The 13,549-nt window shown below is 36.3% G+C and overlaps 2 protein-coding genes across 4 annotated transcripts in view; one reads left to right on the plus strand and one right to left on the minus strand.

Moving 5' to 3' along the window:
- Positions 1 to 5,553, minus strand: part of LOC137490032 (interferon-induced very large GTPase 1) — a 114,746-nt gene extending 109,193 nt beyond the window's left edge. The window contains exons 1-2 of one of the 2 annotated variants that reach the window (XR_012400693.1): positions 5,251 to 5,517; positions 4,065 to 4,170 (exon numbers count right to left, since the gene is read on the minus strand). The gene's annotated coding sequence lies outside the window, so the exon portion shown is untranslated. Of the gene's footprint in view, positions 1 to 4,064; positions 4,171 to 5,250 lie in introns of both variants that reach the window. The other variant, XM_073943800.1, reaches the window with a different exon arrangement.
- LOC141381087 (uncharacterized) overlaps positions 1 to 13,549 on the plus strand; it is a 460,537-nt gene that overhangs the window by 113,844 nt on the left and 333,144 nt on the right. The gene's annotated exons all lie outside the window — the stretch shown is intronic.

Genomic DNA, 13,549 nt, shown 5'->3' on the forward strand with positions numbered 1-13,549 from the left:
TATTAGCGGTGCCAAACGGCATTGTAAACAGGATGTAAACAATTTCCCATTGTTTACATTCTTGTTTATGTCCTTGCTACAACATACCAATAACGCTATACACTGCGTCTGTAATAGATCAGTTTTTAACAAATAAAAAAACTTACAGGTTGTGGCTCACAGTCCACAGCTTCATCTATTATCAGGGCTCGAAATTGATTGGTTAATATCAGCTGTCAATCACTCAGCGCCTTCTGGCTTGGGATAAAAGAGAGCTACTACCGCGAAAAATTTATAAATTCTTTTTTATAAAATGCTGATAATAGAAAATAAGAATGCACAACAAATGTATTATATACATATATATATATATATATATATATATATATATATATATATATATATATATATATAAATATAAAATACATTTGTACATATAAAATACAAATATTTATAATAAATATAGGTTTAAATGAGCACAAGAACCGTTTCTCACAAGGAAATGTAACTATTTCACATTTTGTCAGTTTTGTGGCTCATGTGCTCTAGTGTAACTGTGGGTTAAGACTCAAATTCTGAACTTTCACGTTTTATTCTACGACATAACATGTTTGTGCGTATTTATTTGTTTATTATATATACCATGGATTATAATATAATAAACAGAGAGTAAATCTTTATCATGGACAATATTTCTAAAAACAAGCTAGATAAGTCGTCTGTAGTAGGGTGGTGCTGACGTTACAGACGAGCGCCCCGAAGGCTCTGTAGTCCGTTTATAGCCTGATGTAAGCTTTTCAGTTCTTGCGTTTGCATTTAAAATCCAAAAGTGCTCCAAGTTGTATTTTCATGTGATGATTATCCAGTTGAACAAAACGTGTAAAGTGTAATGAACAGTGTTTGAACACAGAGCTTATTATTTGCTTTCCTATGGGAAAGTCCTATAGGGATTTTCACGAGGGAACCGTATTTTTGCTAGCAGCTGATTCATCTACAAGGTGAGGTCATAGGTTCCCCACTCTATTTGCGGTATTACAACTAAAAAGGAGACCAACATGCAATAGCCAATCAGCTTTCTGTTATTGAACTTGAACGCGAATGTAACATCATCAATCATTTGATTTGAGTTTTGATTTTAGCTCCAACTTTCTTCAACACACCTGCCTGGAAGTTTTTAGTATACCTAGTAAGAGCTTGATTAGCTGGTTCAGGTGTGTTTGATTAGGGTTGGAGCTAAACTCTCCAGAACACTGGCCCTCCAGGACCGAGTGTGGACACCCCTGGTTTACAATATACTGATGCCCTGTTTTTCTAGGCTTTATTGGTGATGATGGTCAGAAATGTTGGACCATTGTTGCCTTTTTAGCTTATAAGTAGAGGACAGAAAATAGCCAGACAGTAATGAGTCAATTGTTAAGTAGGCAAAATAAAAAAAAACGTCATTATTTTTTAGTAAGTGTACTTTTTTTTGCTTTTATTCTTTCCATAATAAAAATATAATTGTAGAGCAACCCATGTTCTGTTGCCATTAAAATTTAACTTTAATGATAAAACTGTCCGAGATATAAACAGAAGCAAGTGATGCATCGAAGTTTGAATTAAAAAATCTTAATTGGTAAAAAAACTTAATATTAAAACATAATAAATTATAAATAATTATATTAAAAAAAATAGTTTAAAAATCTTTAATGATATTCCGGAAACTTCCTACTTTTCTGTTTATCTGTCTGACTTTATGATTTTCTTGAGTTGTGCGCGCAGTCAGCAGAGGTGCGCAATGCGGCGTCAGGCAAAAGTATTAATCAGCCTTAAGATGTTTGTTTGTTTTTTTCCTGTAATTCAATGGTGCATCTAACCTGTCTTTAGTACTGTTTAATTTGAATAAATTTATTTTGCTACTAATTTTGTGATTTTTACATTTTCTCTTTGTGTACGCATTTTTGATATTGTGATATAGGTCTTAAATTTAATACTTAATGGTCTTAAAAAGTCTTAAATTTGAAAATTTGAATTTAATCTAAATTTTAAACAAATTTTCAACAAAGTCTGATGGCCCATTCACATGGGGCATCAGCGTCAACGCTTCCCATTCACTTTGAATAGGTGATGTAGCGTTGCTGAATTGAACTGAATTGTGAGTCCGTCGACACTGCTTTAGCAACATTGCTTGCTGCAGAAGTTAGGACTTTTTCTCAACTTTTCAAGCACCAACGAAAGTGTCAGCCAATCAAATACACCAGCTCAGACAGTAGCCCATTGCTGACTAATTTCATTGGTTGAAGTTGCTATAACGATCGCGTCAGCCTCAACTTCAGACACGCCATCTGTCAAGCATTGGCGATGAAGCTCTGTGTAAATTGGGCGCAAGTTAAAATGATTTAAATCTTAATATTGATAGAAATCTAATGGTGAACCTGCAGCAAAGTTTTGATAAAAAACTAGCTTGACTGAAATCAAACAATTCATTGGCAAATGTGTGATATAAATGAAATATTTAATGCAAAAAACTCTAAAAGATAATTAAAGGTGATGTCACAATATAGCTTACACACTGCTGCCATCTGCTGAGGATTCTGTGTAAAGCAAGTCTTTTAATGCTGCAGGATTGCTGTTGACTTTGTGTTGAGATTTTGCTTTGCCTTGACAATGCTGCTGTGCTGCTATAGCAGCTCACAAAGTTTTTGTGGAATTTAAATAAATAAAAAAACTTTAAACAAGGAAAGTGCATAAAGAAGAGCATGTTGATGATGTGATGGGAAGACGTAAATAAGACTTAACTTACAAGAAGATTTCTTAATAGAATGTTTTCTGCATTTTGAAAACGGTGGCTGTTTGTTGTGCTTAAATAATTATGCAACTGTTGTTTGACTGTGCATGTGATCTGTTTTTTATGACTTTTTGTATGTTTTATATGACTTGTTTAAGAACTGTTTATTTCGAAGCAATGATGTGTTATTAAAAAATAGGAATACATTGGTAAAATAATAGCTATAAAATTACAATTACAGCAATGAGTATTTAAAAAACTGATTACATTAACTCAATATGCATAACATGTAACTGTGAATGCACCTATGAGTGAAAAATGTGAGCATTAAATGTGAATCACTACTGAGCAAAACTAGAATCTTCAGGAGGGGGTTTCAATTAAAATAAATGCAATGAAATTGATGTTTGTCATTTCGACACATGCCACCATTAGTGTTGTATACCTGAATTACTAAGCTTGATTGTTACAATAAAATTATGGATACTTTATACCAGTTTCAATATCTAGAGAAAACAATGCCACAGTGATATTTCAATTTACAGTATTTTAGCAACTTTTACTTTGTCAATTTAAAAACGTTTTGTAGATCTGCCTTTATAAATATATAAATAAATGATTGAATGAGAGGGAGTAAAAACAAAACAATAAATGTGTTGTTCTGAACTATGTAACATTCTATTAAATTATCCCATGTAGAATTATAAAAAAGTCACAAATCCTAATTTCAATTATGATATTAGAGAAGAATCTACAAAAACTAAAACTTATAAAGTAAATAAAACATAAATGAATACAAGTAAATAATCAGTAATTAACAACTATGCAAATTACAACCAATAACACACAACTAGAACAGATCAAACATACTGATGCATCAGATATGTCAGATTTAGTTTTTAATTGTTGATTAATGATAGCAGCAGGTTGATCTCAGAAAAGAGTGCGGTGTTTGTTAATTAAATGTATTTAACAATCTTTTCTTTCTCATTCTGAGGTTACATTAGTGTGTATGTGCTGTCATGATATAAAATAGTGATTTTATTGTTACTGGGCATTGTTTCGTGTACATCACTGGTCAACATTTGTGTATCATTATATAACATTTAACATATCAAAACTGATCAAAGCATTTGAGTGTGTGTGTTGCTCATCCATCACAACACACGGGCTGTGCAAACTCAAATAAAAGTGGGTATTTTGAGTAGAATCTTCAAACACAAAATAGAGATGCACTGGACAAATATTACATTTTGTAAGAATAATAGTTGCCCTTGAAAATATTTAAAGACTTATCACAGCCTGCAGAAAGTCTTACCTGAACATCAGCATGTTGGCTTTGTTTAACCTTCTGCGCAGAAAATCCCCCTATTCACATCATTCCTGAAGCTCCAGATCAACCTTCAGGACAACCTCCATCGAACCTGTCAATCAAACATCACAGCCAATCAGGACACAAGAGTTCTTCTTCCTACTATGCAAGTCAACAGGTATTCCACTTTTTTCAAAATATCTTGTGTTCAGCAGAATAAAGAAACTCATAAAGGTTTCGGGTAAACTATCCTTTTACTTTAAATCCATATGCATGAGGAGTTATGAAGCTTTAACACTGAAAAACACAACTGGACCATATTCACAAAACTAAAAATATTCTTCAAGACCTTTGTGCGCCACAGGAAAATCTATTTTATATATATTTAACATTATACAGTTTTTTTTTAATGTCTTAATAAGTACAGTATACTTGTAACATTCATTTAATTTTATGTTGTTTTCTTCTGGTACATGACAAAATGATACAAACACGTATTACAAATGATCACTGGCAGGCTTAATAAATGTAAAGTCAGATTTAATACAGTGGTTACTATGGACAAAAGTACAACATAGTAAAGAAAAACTAGTGAATCATTTTAAACTGTGTTACAAAACATCAGACCAAAAGTCTACTAGGCTGTTTTAGTCATTATTTAGTCCCATTCTTTTAACTCTGGAATTTTGGGAGTTTTCCAGTGTTTCATCATAACTTTGGCATCTATATATATATATATATATATATATATATATATATATATATATATATATATATATATATATATATATATATATACTAATCTTAAAAAGCACTTCCTCACGATGAAAGTTGCTGCACATTGTTTCTCAGCTCTTGTCTGTGAACTTAAGTGTCAATTTACAGTTTTACAACAAGATGAAAAAATGACTTTTATCTGCTAAAGTAACTTGGTATAATTATCTGACAAATAGGATAAAATGTACAAGAACATCTCAAGAATATAACTAACGTTAGAATTACGTTAGCTTTAACTTTAGAACTCTTAATTAGCTTAGTCTGTAGTTTTAATTCATTAAAATTACCTCAGGCTGCCCCATCATGTGTAAACTTAGAGAATCTAAGAAATAATTTAAAGTAGAACAAACATTGAGGGTGAAAATACATATTATAAACATAAAATGCAAAAATGGAATAGCCGCGTTGACGTTACCTTTTATTTTGAATTCCAAGCGGCTTTATGTGCTTGAAGGCCATAACGGTAATGGACGCCAGTGGTAAAATCATACCAAACTAACGAAAACAGCAGAACTACCTCGTGAATGACTCTCTTGGAAATGAGTAGACGAAAGCAACATCCGACTGTCGTGCCCTGCAGCCTTCAAAACCTCACTTCAAGCAAAAAGCAGCGCAAGTTTTTTACTTCCCGGGCTCTACTGTTTGTATGAAGCACTAAAGACCGTTGCGACGCATGCGCAGTAGTTCAAACGTGTTCTCGCTCCTCGCAATTTAAAAGTAAAATTTAAAAACAGCGCTTTCATTAAAGACGATACAACAATACCGAATAAAAAAATATAATCCTATTAGTTTAAACATGCTATTATTATTTTTTAAGAATATTTATGTTAGAAAGATTAGGTTTTTTTATATTACTGAGCTTATTCCTAATAAAGAATCATGTAAAGTAAAAAAATACACAATAACAGACATTGATTGTAATAATACAAATCATTATTGATGATGATTGACATCAACACTAGGACTCACTATAAGTATGCTATTATGTGACATTGAAAAGTTGAATAATTTTGCAAAAAAATACACATTGATTCCCAACATTACATTATATTTTACAATATTTTTAAATGAAATCGCATTTCACAATAATATAATTTTTTCATCAAATAAAAGCAGCCTTAGAAATGTATTTTTTTAACCAGTCTGTTCTACTCACTATCAAATGAATGTAGAAATTTGCCACAATTCCATGCACTTTCTCGTGAATACCAGGTACAAATTAAATTTGAACGAGGAATATTATTTATATACAAATATAAATCATTTATTAAAGGTTAAAATAGAATAGACTTTAATATTCACTGAACTGGTAAAAATACAATTCTCGGATCTCCACAAAAACATTAAATAGGAATTGAGAAAGATAAATAGTGGAAATTAGAAAGATTAAATTTTAGCACAGTAACAAAATATTGCACAGTAAAAAGATGACATGTATATCACCTAAAATATTTTAGTATACATACAGTACATACAGCACAGACAACTGTAGTGAAAATGTGTTGCACACACAATGAAGGAAATGCAGTGTTCAGGAGCTGCAGTGTACAGCCTGAAGACCACTTTGGTGCAGGCCCGGCTCCAGCTTAGAACTTTAGGGTAGGCCAAGTGACGTTCCAGGTGAGCCGAAAAAGTATATATATACTACTGCGGTGGCGCAGTAGGTAAAGCTGTCGCCTTACAACAAGAAGGTCACTGGTTTGAGCCTCGGCTGGGTCATTTGGCATTTCTGTGTGGAGTTTGCATGTTCTCCCCGTGTTCGCGGGGATTTCCTCTGGGTGCTCCGGTTTCCCCACAGTCCAAAGACATGAGGTACAGGTGAATTGGGTCGGCTAAATTGTCTGTAGTGTACGTGTGTGATTGAGAGTGTGTGGATGTTTCCCAGAGATGGGTTGCAGCTAAAAGGGCATCCGCTGCGTAAAAACGTGCTGGATAAGTTGGTGGTTCATTCCGATGTGGGGACCTCGGATTAATAAAGGGATTAAGCCGACAAGAAAATGAATGAATGTTTGAATGATTAATTACATTCAAGTCAAAGAAATAATTACTTTAATAGATAAAATATGTTCGAAAGAATGTGATGGGCCAGTGAAAAGCAGCTGTAGTGTTTACTGTTTAATAATCAATTTAAATTATGTACTAAATAAATAAATAAACAGCATCAATTCCCGCCCTCTAAAGGTAGGTATGCACAGTGCGTACAGCCGTAAGGCTGCAGGCGCCACTGTGTAACGGTATGATAACCTTACATAAAAATATCACGGTTTCACGGTATTGTGATTACTGCTCTAATATATAATCTAATCTAATATAATTTAATATTTTTAAAAGATTTAAACAAACTTTTTTACCCACAAAAAATATTTATTTTGAGTAACATTTATAATATTTTGGAGCAGTGAACATGTCAGGCTAAATAATTAAAATGAATCATCTGCTGTCTTCAAGTAACGTCCGGGGAGGGAGTGACAGATACAACTGCAGGTAAGATCCAATATGCAGGTTTATTCAATGTCGTCTAGCAAGCAATGATCAAATCAGGTACAAACAGGTATGTGTAGGCAAATCCAGGGTTGTAAACAAAGTACAGGCAATAGGTCGTAAGGCAAGCGGCAAAACAGGATAGGGTAAACAAGGCTAGGATCGTGACATGGAGAAACAAGATAAGGAGGAATTGCGTTGTAATTTCACTATGGGCGAACAAGACTCTGCAAACTGAATGGGTTCATGAGTGGCTTATAAGTGGTGTGATATCAGTCAATGACAAGGTTCAGGTGGTGAATGTAATCAAGCTATATGTGTGAGCAGGCGTGAGTGTCTGGGAGAAGTGCATGTGTGCAAATGTAGTCCAGAGGAAGGCGGAAGTGTAGTTCATGGTTATAGTGGACACCAGCGATCTCCGGAGAGCGATCGCTGGATCTCGTAACACTTGATTTGTTTGAAAAACACAGATTTCTTAATGATTTAAAGCAGCATCTTTGGATATCTTTTCTGCTGAAGATACTGTTGTCCTAAAAAAATAGTAAATAAAAAAACATCTTACACATACCTTATGAACGGTATAGTAGAAAATTTTGGCACTTTCAAAACCTTGACTTTTCCAAACTGCGGTATATCTTGAAAACGATTATCGTCCCATATAAGCCCAAATACACATTATATTTGACCATTCACTATTATGACAGCATGTGATCAGTGCTTGAGGAATCAGGAAACGATTTTCCAGAAGACCAATCAGAGAGACATTTTGGATAGCCACGCCTCAGTTTTCCAAAGTTTGCATTATAGTCTTTCTATACTGAAATACAACACTAGTGTTTTCAAAGTAAATCAGGGTCTTTAATGTATTCAAAATCCTTTGTTTTTGTGACTTAGGCCGTACTCACAATAGTACAGTTGCCTTGAACCGGGCCAAACACTTTTCCCCCCTCTCGTCTCCCCCAACGGCCCGCACGCACATTGCATTCGGGCCTGGGCACGCTTACGTCATCAATGATGCAATGTTCAGTAAGTGCTCTCGCTGAGCACAGTGGAGATTTCTTTAGTTATATTGTTTAATTCGTGTTATATGCAGTGACACGCAGTCAAATATTTCGCTGAACAGATCAGCCACTTTTGACGCTCATAAACAATCATAAAGTCCTCGTGCTGCAGGAATTAGGAGGTTTGCTGAAGGTGCAGCTGTCGTGCAGTGAGGGGTTTGCGTCTTTAATAATCTACAACAGTTTGCATTCATAGAACAGTAAGAATGATTAATAAACACATATGAAACAGTCCCTTAAAGTCACATCTCGCTTTCAGTTTCGGGCTCAGGTGCGCTTTGCATTCACACTACAAGCATACCACACCAGAGCCCAAGTGAACCACGCTCTGGCACACCTCTTCCAACCGTTTCAGGGCCAGCCAACTGAACCTTGCCTGAGCCAGATTTAGAGCACTCGCACTTCTCAAACAATCCAGGGCACAGTTTGCAACATGAAGTTTCATAAACTAATTTCGAGAGGAGCACGTGATATGATTGTGCACCGCTGGCCACTCATCCGTAATCAGTAATAATCAAATCAGAATGATCCTAGCTTAATATAAATGGATCACTTTCTCCTCATTGCACTTCATTTTGGAAGAATGCTTCCCGCTACAAATGCTCCAGCTTTTAAACTACGCTTCAGCATCATTCAACCTTCTGGCATGGAAGAACAAACAATCAACAACAACAACTTCTCCAACCAGAACCCCGCTCTCCTCAAAACTCCAGCAGCTGCCTCGAAAGCAATAGAGCCAGAATCCCCGCAAGAAGCCGGCATATCAACTCTTCCATCTTCTACTTCATCTGCCCCTCACTACACAAGCCACAACTTCGTCTAAACTTATGACGCCGGCGATTCAAGCCACCGGAACGAAGCCGAACTCACTGATCACCTAACGTTAGCGGTCCACTTTCGGTAACGTGCATGCTTTAAAGGGAAGTCTGGCGAGATCAGCGTGAATAGAACGCTTTAAATGAAGAACTCACCTCTCAGCCTCCCGCTAGTCAGTAGATCCATAACATTCCGACAGCTGAAATAGTTCGAAGGCAAATGACAAGGCAATCTAATCCATAAACATATGTCCACAACAACTTCATTTTTCGATATACATCCATGGAAAGGTGCACTGATATCCAAACCAGCTGCCGGGGAGAGTGGAGCCATACTTTCACGCATAAACATTGGCTGTTTCTCAATATGCGTTCTTCAGCAGTCTTGCGTCCTCGTGTTCTCGTGAAATGTCATCATCAGCTGCCTAAGTTCAGTTCCAATACTCAAGAACGCAAGAACGGAGGACACATGAAACTTCCCGGATGTGTTCTTGATATCGAGGACGCACCGATGCAGACTTCAGCACCGAACTCGCTCTGGAAGTCCCAGAAGTCATTGCAACTGGAGGTGGGAAGCGTAGCATTTTGTTTAGATTTATTATTAAAGTTCAGAGATTAAACTTATTTACCTCAGGAGTTTCCCTAAATGAAACGGTGAAAGTAAACATCACCATGGACATCTTTATAAAGGAATAAACACATTAAGGGTTGTTTGTTTGCTAAAATTCGTATTAAAATCTGTTTTATTTATATTGTGCAACATATATTTATATTGTTATTATGCAAAGTATATATTTTGAAAAGGGGAAAAACAATAAATCGTTGTATGAAGGCTGTAATGTTTAAATAATTTACCATTTAAAACACGTGAAGGTCACATGACCATCAGGAAGAACGCAGCATCCCATTTCTCAAAGGACGCATTCTCTGCCCTCGCGGTCTCCTGAGTTCGTTCTTCCGAGGACACCTGGCAAGACCGCTCTCCAGAAAAACAAAAGTCCGTTCTCTGCGTTCTTGGAATTGAGAAACAGCCATTGTAGCGATCTGATCCACAAAATGGCCGCCGGCCTTTGCAATCTGAACTCTTGACCGTGACTCCAAAGAGCCAATAGCTTAAAGGGGAAGTATCACCATCCAATGAGGTTTCCAAAACTGGAGATGGTCCCGCCTTCTCTCCCGACAAATTCATGAATGGACTGCGTGCAGAGACTTTGATTCCGGCCAAATAAGCTTAATATTTCCAATCATGTTGAGATTACAGACATGTTACTTATCATGGATGGAGTAAAACCATGATAAACATTACATTCACACAGTTCCTATTAAGTGGCAACATCGTTTTTTAAGTTGATGTTTGCAGTTGATATATTTACATTTTATTAATAATTATATATACATATATTTAATAAAAAAAAAAATAAATAAAAATTTATGAAATGAGTATTACCCAGCAAGTGATAGACAACCTACACATCAAGCAGTAACTCTTTTGTATCACTCCAATTGTGACTCTCATATCAATACACCTGAACGTCAGTCAATTTATAATGGCAGAAAGAAAACAATTTCCTGCTCGACTGCAACAAACAAGAGGAGGACATTTCTGGCCATGGAGTAGCCTTTCATACTTTGTGTTAAATACATTTGAGTTTAAAAAACTTATATATCAGTAAGGGGTTTAAAACCCCACTCCATCATCATCTCACCAGCTCTCCAAGAGGTAATTCCAGGACTTCCAGCATAGAAACGCCCCATACGCTCAGTTCTCCTTCTAATTACCACCCTGCAGGAGGACAAATGCCCACTTCTACAACCCTGGCACATTGTGACATTAAGTATTGGAACATGCATTAACAAAGGCGCTTCCATTCACAATCGTCCATACACTTATGAAGACTCCTCCCACGAATATCAGCCAATACAATTAATTATATCTGCTGTACATGTGCCATGTTGCTAAGATTTTATTTCTAATTCTCTCTTGTTTTCCAGTTTAGAGTTCAAGACTGCCAGCTCCTGAAACTGCCCTCATTCAACCCATCACACTCTTCATCCATTCCTAATGCATTCACACTCTTCGCTAAGATACTTTCCGCCCATACAGCCCACACCCTTGATACCATATTCACACTAGACTTTGGTTCAGAGATGTTCTAAGCTAACATTAAAGTTCATCTCACATCCCATCACAGCATAGCTAATCTAATTTTGCAGGATGAAGAACTCTCTTTCTTTATTATGCAAACAGATCAATTACACAAGGACATTCTAGGACATTAGCCATTTTGAGCCCCCCCCCCCCCCCCCCCAATTTACTCTTCATAACACTATTGACAATATTTACAACTAATAACGCTCCATTGCTGACTATCATTTGTACTACCGCTATAGCAGAGTCGCTCCGCCGAGCCTCATTCTACCTCTGCACCCCCCCCAGATACTAATAATGCTGGCGAGAAAAACCTTACGGCTGTCTGGATTATACGTTTATTTAGTGCCACGGTCATAAGGCCAATTAACTATCTTTTGTTAATTTAATCTGTATATTGTGAAATTATGGACAGATAGCTCACTCACTTCTACTGTGAACCTCTTCTCCATTTCAATTGAAATGATTGTCATTTGACAAGGAATCTACTCAAGTTTGTTTTAATATATTTGACAACTGAAGATTTTGCGTGTGTATTTCAGAGCACATCATGCTGTGTGAGTTTCAGACACCTGAGCCGCCGAAGCCAATGCCATAAACAGTTCTGGTGAAGCATGAGCAGAGGTCAATAATTTTAATGACCCTTCCAAATAAAGTAAAAACAGAAACTTGAACTCTATTCCACTGTCAGGCCAAACATTCTGATTCCTTAAGCTTGATGTTCTGTGGTGATCCAGTCCAGTCAGCATGGAAATGCTTTTATTTTCCACTGTGGTGCTGATAACACTTTGATAAAGTAATAGAACATGTATCAGTCATTGTCACAGTAACATATGTGCAAGTTAAACAGCAAAAAAATACAAATTAATAGCTGTTTTGGGACTCCATTTTTTCTGATATTTACTTTGTTGCATAATAAAAATAAATAAATGAATGAATGAATAAATAAATAGCGTGCTTCTGTTTAGCCAGCTATGAAGAAACTAGCAGCCAGGCTAGAGTGGGGACATCATGCACAAAAGCATTTTTGAGCCACACAGTTAAATTCCACATGAAAACACAACTGAAACCGTACCAGACTGTTCTCAGAATCGTTTACCAATCGCCACTATAACGAAAATGCAGACTTTATCCAAGAGACAAATTTAAAGTGTATAAATGGGCTTGTAAAAGCATTTCTGGAGACTTTTTGCACTTACCTATGCCACATACCGTACATTATATAATGGAAACAATACAAGTTACACTCTAAAAGTTTATAAAGTCAAGAAACAAACAACACTTGCCTTGCCCTTGAGCAAAATGAAAGAAAAAACACCAAAGGACAAGGCTGAGGATTTTTCCAAGTTCTGTCATCTTGATCCCACTTTACAAGAGTAACCTATACATGTAAGTGTGTTGAAGCAGAATTGGATCTAGGGCTGTCTTAACTGTTTAAAGAGCAACAAGTTACTCATTTACTGAAACCAAAAAGACTTCAGACTCTCTGTGCACAAATAACATATTAGACCACAACTCATATTTGTTATTTGGAAAAACCAAAAGACTTTGGCCACACTTATGTAACAAACAATTACAGAAAAAGGGGCAAAAGTGATACTAAGCTGGTATTTCAGCATGTTGTAGACCTGGGGCCTCATGTATCAACGCTGCGTACGCACAAAAACTTTGCGTACGCCAGGTTTTACACTCAGAATCGCTCACGTTTGGATTTACTAACGATGAACTGAACGTGGGAATGTGCGCAGCTCCACGCCAACTTCATGGCTGGCGTACGCACATTTTTTGTGCGTGTCTGTTTTATTTCCATTGGCGACTCCTAGAGGCAGTTGTGTTAAATTGCACTCTACAAGTCTAGAGTGTTTTGAGCCGTGCAATGGCAGCTGTATGAGACGGGTTCATCTAGCAGGTATATAAGGTTTCCATACCATACAGTTGACCAGCTAAACATTAAAGCACAATTTGCAGCGGTCGCCTGTTTTTCCAATGTAATCTGAGCGATCTACCGCATGCACATTGCTATAAAGGCACCACCTGAAGATGAATTTGCATGCGTGAATCAGAAACATTTCCATTTAATAAATGTGCAAATTTAATTTGATGGACAGACTTATTAATAATTCCTACTTGTCTTTCTCGTGATAAATAGTTGGCAAAATCTGATATGTAGCAGGGGAAAAAAAGAAGAATGACTTCCTCAGATGCTGG

The sequence above is a fragment of the Danio rerio genome, chromosome 3 (genome assembly GCF_049306965.1).
Source record: "Danio rerio strain Tuebingen ecotype United States chromosome 3, GRCz12tu, whole genome shotgun sequence".
Classification (NCBI taxonomy): Eukaryota; Metazoa; Chordata; class Actinopteri; order Cypriniformes; family Danionidae; genus Danio; species Danio rerio.